General features: G+C 39.2%; 1 long non-coding RNA gene across 1 annotated transcript; it reads right to left on the bottom strand.

Moving 5' to 3' along the window:
• Positions 1-52: 52 nt before the first annotated feature.
• LOC148131854 (uncharacterized) lies at positions 53-5634 on the bottom strand. The gene is made up of 3 exons (XR_015747425.1): positions 5530-5634; positions 5216-5261; positions 53-144 (listed from the first exon to the last, which is right to left on the bottom strand). It is a non-coding gene; the product is annotated as an uncharacterized LOC148131854 (long non-coding RNA).
• Positions 5635-9160: the final 3526 nt, after the last annotated feature.

Here is a 9160-nt window from a genome sequence, read left to right as displayed (position 1 = left end):
TTATCTTTTACTTCATCCTCCAAGGATTGGCTGGTGCATGTTTGAGAAGATGGAGTGGTTGGATGTTAACAGTTGGTCAAACTGATCAAACAAACTGCTTCCCCTGTAGAACGGTTTGAAGATGTGATCCTATCTCCTGGTTCCCTAAGGAAGAAAACAACAGAAATGTGGATTCAGGAAAAGTTATAATGCATTCATATACAGTATATTGTAAAATTGGCTTAGGCCCCTTTTTGTGTTCTTTCTAATACAGTGTGGGTAACTATGGCAACTTTATGACCTGTGGACTTCCACTCCCAGAATTCCTCAGCCAACATGGCTGCTCAAGAATTCTGGGAGTGGAAGTCCACACAGGTCATATATTTGCCATAGTTGCTCATTCCTGTTCTAATGTCAGATTATAGATCTAACCAACAGATCATTTTTTATCAGAAGCCATCAGGAGTGATTTCTGCTGCTTAGGATAACAATCATACATTAAACAATTATTTTTTGTTACCTTCTGGGAGGAGGCTTCGCAGCATCTGAAGCAGAACAACTAGATTCTGTAATAGCTTTATACCATAAAATATCAACCTTGTCTTTTTTCAGCTATGTATTCAAAATGGATTGTGATTTGTGTGTATTTGTAACGGTATATGTATGTATGTGTGTGTATGTACATATAGTAAATGTATATGTATGTGCAAGTAAGTGAGTGTACATATATGTATACATACACATATACATACATACACATATATACATGCATACACAACACACACACACACGTGTGTATGTATGTATATGTGTATGTGTGTGTGTGTGTATTCTTTTGAGAGTAGGCATCAATATTTCATTTTTTAATGTGTGCCAGTGTGTTCACAGAAAAAAGTAACAATAAAGATTATCTTATATATGTACTGGTAATTTTTCTGTATTAAAACGGTGACAACCAGAATGACAAGCACTGCATGAAAGTAAAATGGGGAGATAATATTTAAAATAGTGATCAGCAAGTTGGAATACCACATGCCAGTAAGTCCCACATCACACACTCTGCTAGAGAGAAGTCCCCTGAAGATGAGATCCAGCACGAGTCCAAAAGCTTGGAAGACAAAACCTTTGGTCCTGGTGACCCAGATTGGATCCTGCAATGTTATCCTGGGACACGTATATTTGCCTTCATTCCTTACGTCTTTGTGTAAGTCTTAACCCTTAAATACAATACAATCCACACCAAAATTCTACATTGACTTACCCGTATAGTCAGAGATCTGAGATGAACATTATAGTTCCAGTGTTAGTACATCTCTCTATATATATACTTATATACACATGCACAAGTGTTAGTCTTATGCATGTGTGTATATGCATATATTTTCTACTTTACTTGTGGTTATGTAGCTTTCTACTAAATGCTAACAAGGTCTGCTAAGAAAGATAAACCAGGAAAGATATACAAGAGATTTACCTACAAGCCTGCCCCAAAATGTTTCACTGGGTTTTGCATGTCGAGCTTCTGCATCAACTGTTAACAAGGATCACTCCCTGCTTATCTTTCAAAAACCATATGCTTAAATTATGATTGTATTCTTAGCTATTAGTTATCGGCAAGCTCCATTGGAGATGCCGGCAATATACAAGTATGTGTTTGTTTCGGCTAATTGCCTTACCAGTCTGTTTTTCCTAGAATGCTAGCATTTAACAATAGCTGATATACAGTACTTGTCTTCTGCCAGAATATCCTAACAACTTAACTCCTCGCTTCTCAGAGTCCAGAAAGCAGCTGTTCCTGGTTTGCTTTGCTCTGATTTTGCTGCTTCTCCTTGGTTCTCTCAGCCTCACAAAAATGATGCCCTCCCCAAAAACGTTTGTGAATTGTCTCTCTTTCCTGTATCCTACAAATGCCAGAGGGTATATGTAGAGGTTCCCCTTGCACATATGTGCTAGTCGTTTCCGGCTCAAGGGGTCGGTGCTCATCTCTATTACAAAGCTGAAGAGCCAGCGCTGTCCGAAGGCATCTTCGTGGTCATGTGGCTGGCATGACTAAACACTGAAGGCGCATGGAACACTGTTACCTTTCCACCAAAGTGGTCCCTGTTTTTCTATTTGCATTTTTACATGCTTTTGAACTGCTAGGTTGGCAGAAGCTGGGACAAGTAACGGGAGCTCACTCCGTTACACGGCGGTAGGGATTCGAACCACCAAACTGCCAACCTTTCTGATCGACACACTCAGCATCTTAGCCACTGAGCCACCTATAGAGGATATATGGATCCTTCTCGGAAAAAAACCCAAAAAAACAGTTCAGCTCTCAAAAACATTTCCCCCAACATTAAAGCTCGGTTAAGAAAGATCATCAATTCACCCTTGATTTATGGCTGTAATGGAGCTTGCCATTATGATCTTAATGTTTTTATGATCTTTTTTTTTGGGTGGTGGTCATAAGATGAATGTCATCATTGTAAAGAGAGTCCATTGCTTGCTGTAGATTGGTTTTGCCGAAAACTGCCAGTAAATGCCCGTTTTCAGCGAAACCGTTGTAACATGGGATGATACGACTATTGAATGCAAACAGTTGTAAATGGAAGCCAGCTGCTGGGGCTCCGTATATACAATTGTGTGACTGCAAGGGTGGTATAGGCCATTGGAACTTCAAATCCAAGTCATGTAGCTTTATCTGGGAACCATTGTAACTTCAAAGGTTTGCTAAGTTGAGGAATTACCTGTACTTAACAAATGGGAAGCCAGAGATAGCTGGCTAGTAATCATTGCCAGCATCCCCCTTCAAAATGAAGTCCTGGTTATAACGGCTACAGGTAAGTAGATGGACATGCAACCCCACAACACAAGCTCTGTCCTTTTTGCACATATGTTCACTTTGTTGCATGCACAAAAGAGAGAGGCTCTTGTAGTGATGCCGTGCCGGCCATTTTGTAAATGCTTACTTCCATGGATGCCTCTGAATGGAAGAATAAGCAGGCCCATCAACCAAGAAATGCAATTTATGCATGGATTCAATGTATGCATTACATGAAGTCACTGTTTGCCTAATCCTGATTTGTTCAATAAGCCACAAGAACTGAACCTGAACCACACACCGAGTCAAACTCTTAATGAACGTATCATGGTCCAATGTCATGGGCAAACTCCCCAGTCAGTGATAACAAATATCATAATACAAAGTCCTTTCTCCTGATTGAGGCAAAAGAAAGTTATTCTAATAAAGGAGAGTAGTTGTAGCTCAGAGTTGAAACAAGAGAGTCTTGGTGCTCTTTAGAGCTTGTTTGTTTTCTTGCAGAAGTTTTATTACCTAGTGAAACTAGTAAGGAAACTACTAGATCAGTGGTGGTGAACCTTTTCGGCACTGAGCGCTGAAATGGAAGTGGGCACGTGCGTGCCGGAAACCGGAAGAGCAGCTCTCTGGTGCGCACGCATGGAAGCACATGAAACCAGAAGCTTAACTTCCTGGCACATGCATGCATGGCAGCCACCTAGTCTTCCGGTTTCTAATGCACATGCGTGCGCAAAGACCAGCTGGCCAGTGCATGCTGGGGAGCTGATCTTCCAGTTTCTGGTGCTCCCATGTGCACGAAGATCAGCTGGCAGGCACACATACATGTGCCAGAACTCGGAAAAACAACAGGCGACAGCTGGCGTGCCCAGAGAGATCGCTGTGCATGCCACTTCCAGCATATGTGGCATAGGTTCGCCATCACGGTACTAGATGTTTCATTACCTAGTAATAAAATTTGCTAGTAAGCACTTACGATGTCACTTAGTTTGGGTAATGAAACACCTGCAAGAAAACAATCAAGCTCAGAGAACAGCAAGAAAAATATTCTTTCCACACCATCTCCTCTAGCTAAGCTTTGTATAAAGATCATTTATGTTTCCCCTCCCAAACTACCTTTAACAAATGAAAACAAAAACGGCACCAGCATCAGACCCTCGTGAGCTCTTCCAGCCCCTTTCTTGCCTCTCAGAAAGAGAAATTTGGGGTTCCTCAAGCCAGCTTTTCAGCTCCTGCAAATCTCTTAAGAGTTTCAAGGAGGAGTTTCCATGAAGGAATCTTTCTTTGTGACATCAGTGTTGCCTGAGTGAAGGAGAAAGGCCACTGCAGAGAGTTGGACTAGTTGGCTCTTGTGATCATCTCTAACCCCATCATTCTCAGTTCAATCATTCTATTGACCAAAGTTCACAGATTTGAATTTTTTTTTTTTTTTTTGCAAACAATGCTCTAAGGTAATATTTGCCAACCCTGGCAATTTCCAGGTGTGTGGACTTTAACTCCCAGAATTCTCAGCAATGGCCATGCTAGCTGGGGAATTCTGGGAATTGAATTCAACCTACCTAGAAATTACCAAGGTTGGGAGATACAGGTAGATCTCGACTTACAAACCATATAATTAGTGACAGTTCAAATGAAAAAAAGTGATTTATGAGCATTTTTCACATTGACGGACTGTTGCAGCATCCCCCCAGGGTCACATGATCAAAATTTGGACACTTGGCAACTAGCATGTATTTATGACCCTAACCCTAAACTATAGGTCAGGGCTGTCAAACTCCTGGTCCGCAGGCTGGATGCATCATGCATTGGCCACGCCCATGCCCGGTTTACCGAAGAGGGAAAAAGTCCCGATACGTCATGTGACACCACCATGACGATGTGAGTTTGATACCCCAGCTGTAAGTGATCTTAGCTTCTCTCAAGTGCTGTGAACTTAGCTGGTTCCAAAGACAATTGTCCTAAAATTTAGAGATATTGGTGTTCTAATAGTCTATGTGCTTTAGAAAATAATGATGTCTCACTCAACATTTTTGCCTTCATGATATTATATAACTTTTCTGTTTTAGTCTCTCTTTCCAGTATAGAGTGAATTGTATCTGCTTGGTTGTTTTTCTCTCTGGTATCTCAGCTGTAGGATTATTTAGAATCATTTAATACAGTAATAATGGTGTACTTGTAAAACTGATCTTAATTTATGACCATGACTTTGGGGCTCTGCAGTTCATTGACTGGAATCTAATGTATATTATGTAACCAATTAGCTCATTTTATAGAACAAAAATTTTATAGATCTACCCAAAACACGATTCAAATGCAATTTAAAAAAAGAATTATTTCTTGGCTCTGCCCACTTCTGTTGGAATAATATTCCAAATATATTCCTTTTGCAACGTAACAAATTTTTACAGACCTCTCAAATGTTCCAAATATTTCAGGTACCTGTTATCACTCCAACGTAGAATTGGGTAAACAACAGAATGGTGTCCTTTTTATGAAAGAAATGTTTCCACAGGAGTTGGATCACTTAAAATCTCTCCACCAAGGGGTTTCTGATTTCTTATTTTATCTCTTAGCCCCGACACCATCTAATCCCTGCTAAAACCCTTCTCTGATTATAAATTTTTGACAAAAATCAAAAGTCATATCTCAAGAACCTCCCAGCCTTTGCAAATTCTTCCTGACATTCCTGACATTAATCTCATTCCAGATCTCCGATTTGCCTGGTTTTTGTTTGTTTTTTTTGCTCTCCTCACCTCAGGTCTTCCTGTTCTTCAAACCAAGGCGGTGTAGTCCGTTCTGATGCTCCCAAAGAAATTAAGCGACTAAATGAAATCTGAGCCGTCCAACTATTCTGAGGAGGGAGCTGAGAGCAAAAAGGTTCATGACGGTGAATAATATCTAAAAGGGTCCAGCTTTGTTTGGTCAAGACAGGAAGACATTAAATAACTGGAGAGATGTCAACAGGAAGAGGGCAAAGGGGTATTTGGAGTGACAGGAACAGGTGACATCAAACCACCCAGGGATGCAAAAGGAGGGTTATTTTAAAAGGAACAAGCTCAGGTCCCAGGTTTTGAAGGCCTCATAAATTAACTTCTATGCTTCTAAAATTATAAACTCTGTTATCGGGGTTAAGTAACATGGAGTTTCTCAGAGTAAGACTAATCCCTCCAAATAGGGATACAATACAAGGTTCTGCTAACTGATAGTACATTCCTCAAGCTTTCTATTAAACTAGGATCTAGTCTTTATAATTTCATTCTGAGCAACAGACAGCTCCAAATCCTGACAGAGAATTGGGGGTGAAGGTTTATCGAAATTGTCTGAAATTTGCAAGGTTACTAATATTCCTTCTTTACACAGAATTCTCCAAAGTCATCAGTTGGAAAGTCAAACCCAGTTTGTATTCTTGGTACTTTCTCTTGGAGAATGCCTTGTGGTATAAATTGTGGGTTGTCTATTTTTAATTTTTGCTTCGTTGCACAGAGAGAGATGTTCAGACTTCGGATTGGAACTATCATACTTATATGATATTTATTAACATGGATTTTTCTTTTTTCTTTTTTTAACAAATTTTATTAATTTTTAAAGACATACAAAACATAAACACACAGAAACACAAAACGTAGAAACATAAAAAAAACCTCTTTTCTGAAAGTTGCTTAGTCCCGGGTTAAAACTCTTGGTACAGACACAAATTCAAATTCATATTCATTTTACATACCATTCCATGTCTTATTAGCATTTTCAATTTTCTATATAGCTTCTCCTTTCTTTTAAATTTTCTTAATTTTATTTTATTTATCTCCTCTCAATTCGAATCATGATATTTATTATTCTTTGTCTGTTCTATTTCCAGCTATCCATTTATCTCTCTTCTTTGAAGAAAACTTCTCCTGTACACTAATTGGAGTATGATGCCTTTATCTCTTTCCCCTATATTTATAATACTTAATATAGAATACATAGCTTACATTGGGATTCTGTCTGGTACATTCTAAAATTATACAATATTATCAATACCAATACAAATCTATTCATTAATATTAATATTCATTTATACCTTAAACATTTAGCACATTACTTTTCAGTTAAATCACATACTTTTATGGGAGCACCTATTTTCCATAGTTATTTTAACATGGATTTTTCATGTTTTGTATCTGTAGGGTTTTTTAAAATATTGCTGCTGTTTTATCCCACTGTGATAACTTTAAAAAGACAACCCATAATTTTATCCCAATTTTATCTCCCATCAGGAGTCGCTAGTGGTGAGATAGATGGCTACATAAAATTGATAAAGGTTATCAAAGGTTAATTTGATCTAAAGGTTAGTGAAGCTCTAGAAAGCCAGCTTGGTATAGCGGCTAAGGTATCAAGCAAAGGTATCAAGCAAAGGTATCAGGCTAAGGTATCAAAAACTGCAGAGAAAAGCAACCAGGATGATTAGGGGACTGGAGACTAAAAGATATGAAGAACGGTTACAGGAACATGGCTAGTCTAGTGAAGAGAAGGACCAGGGGAGACATGATAGCAGTCTTCCAATATTTGAGGGGCTGCCACAGGGAGGAAGGGGGTCAAGGTATTTTATAAAGCACCCGAAGGCCAGACAAGGAATAATGGATGGAAACTGAACAAGGAGAGATTTAACCCGGAAATAAGGAGAAACTTTCTGACAGTGAGAACCATCAACCAATGGAGCAGCTTGCTCTCGGACGTTGTAGGAGCGTCATCACTTGAGACTTTCAAGAAGAGATTGAACTCCCCTCTGTCAGAAATGGTGTAGGGTCTCCTGCTTGGGCGGTGGGGTTGGACTAGATGACCTACAAGGTCCCTTCTAACTCTGATTATCTGTTAATCTGTTAAAAGCTAGAAACTGGGAGAGTTGTGTTCTGGTCCTGCTTTGGGCACAAAGCCAGCTGGGTGACCTTGGGCCAGTCACTTTCTCTCAGCCCTTGGAAAGAGACAATGGCAAACCACTTCAGAAAAACCTTGCCAAAGAAATTGTAGGGATTTGTTCAGGCAGCTTCTGAGATAAGTTTGGTCAGAAGGAAAAATAAATGAGCACCCAATTCACCATATTAGCATACTTGGTAACTTGATATAGTCTCTCACATATTAACCTTTTATGCTCTCTACAGCCATCTGATGTTCTTACCCCTTCTTTCCAATCCTTGCTTTTTATATATACTTTTAGTTTTTAATTCATCTTTTTTTAGATTTTTATTTTTATTTTTGATATATCCTTTATGCATTTTAATGGCTGCACCCATTTTTCCTTCTGCTGGTTTATGATTGTGATAAAGAGTTGGTCCTTTTCAGATTCATTTTTACCATACATATAATTTGTTGTTCTGTTAATTGAGGACATCTGATCAGAAAGAGGGGGATGAGGATTACAAACATCCCATGCATCAAAAGCAAGGAGAGACTCACAAGCTGCTGAAAAAGGAAGAAATTGAATCCAACATTTGAGGCAATTTATATTTTTTTCTGCTTTTTGGGGTATTTCAAAAGATTCCAAACTAAAAGTCTGTACAGATTCTCAGTCATCCAAGTCATGGTTGTCCCAAAGGTGCTTTTTCAGGAGGCAACTGGACTTTCTTGTTTTTTTCTTTGAAGACCTTTCGCTTCTCATTCAAGAAGCTTTTTCAGCTCTGAAGAGTTGAAGAAGCTTCTTGGATGAGAAGCGAAACATCTTCAAAGAAAAAAACAACAAGGAAATCCGGTTGCCTCCTGAAAAAGCACCTTTGGGATTCCAAACTAAGTTAACCAGAAGAAGTCCATTTCACAACTAGCCACGGAATGTTAGCCTTTGCAAAGAAGCCAGATTTAAAAAAAAACAAAAACACAGCCAATGAGCTAATTCTATTTTATTGCAAGGTTACATTAATAGAATCTTGCAAGTCTGAAAATACATTCAGAATATAATGCAATCTATTTTTAACAGAAACTTGCAAGTATATATTCCTCTCCTTTCACCCGTCTCCTTTACAGCCCAAAAACCTAGGAGCTGCTTGCCCTGCACACGCCCTGCTGCTGGCTAAATTGCTTTTTATCTGACATTTCCTGAGTTGTGTCTCTTCTCCCCGTATCCCAAGGTCGATCCCACAAACCATTGCACCAAATAATATCAAGGCTTACTGATCAAAGAGACGAGAGACGATTGTGTAATGGCTCCAGACTTCTGTGGTTACCCAAGTTGGCAGCACTTATCCTGACCCAGTTCATTTCTGGCCCAGCTATGATATTTCTGAAGCTATAGCCAAGCTAGGAATTCCTTTTGCATCACTTTGAAATCCTGCGTTTGTATGTTCTTTTCCCCCCCAAGATAATGAATTCTTGCCTCTGTCCCAGCTTAGGAGTTCAAGCAAAACTTTGTTCTTT

Source organism: Notechis scutatus, chromosome 2 (genome assembly GCF_049901735.1).
Source record: "Notechis scutatus isolate UNSWTSFEM ecotype Mainland chromosome 2, rNotScu1.2, whole genome shotgun sequence".
NCBI lineage: Eukaryota > Metazoa > Chordata > Lepidosauria > Squamata > Elapidae > Notechis > Notechis scutatus.
This window is presented reverse-complemented; position numbering and strand designations above follow the sequence as displayed.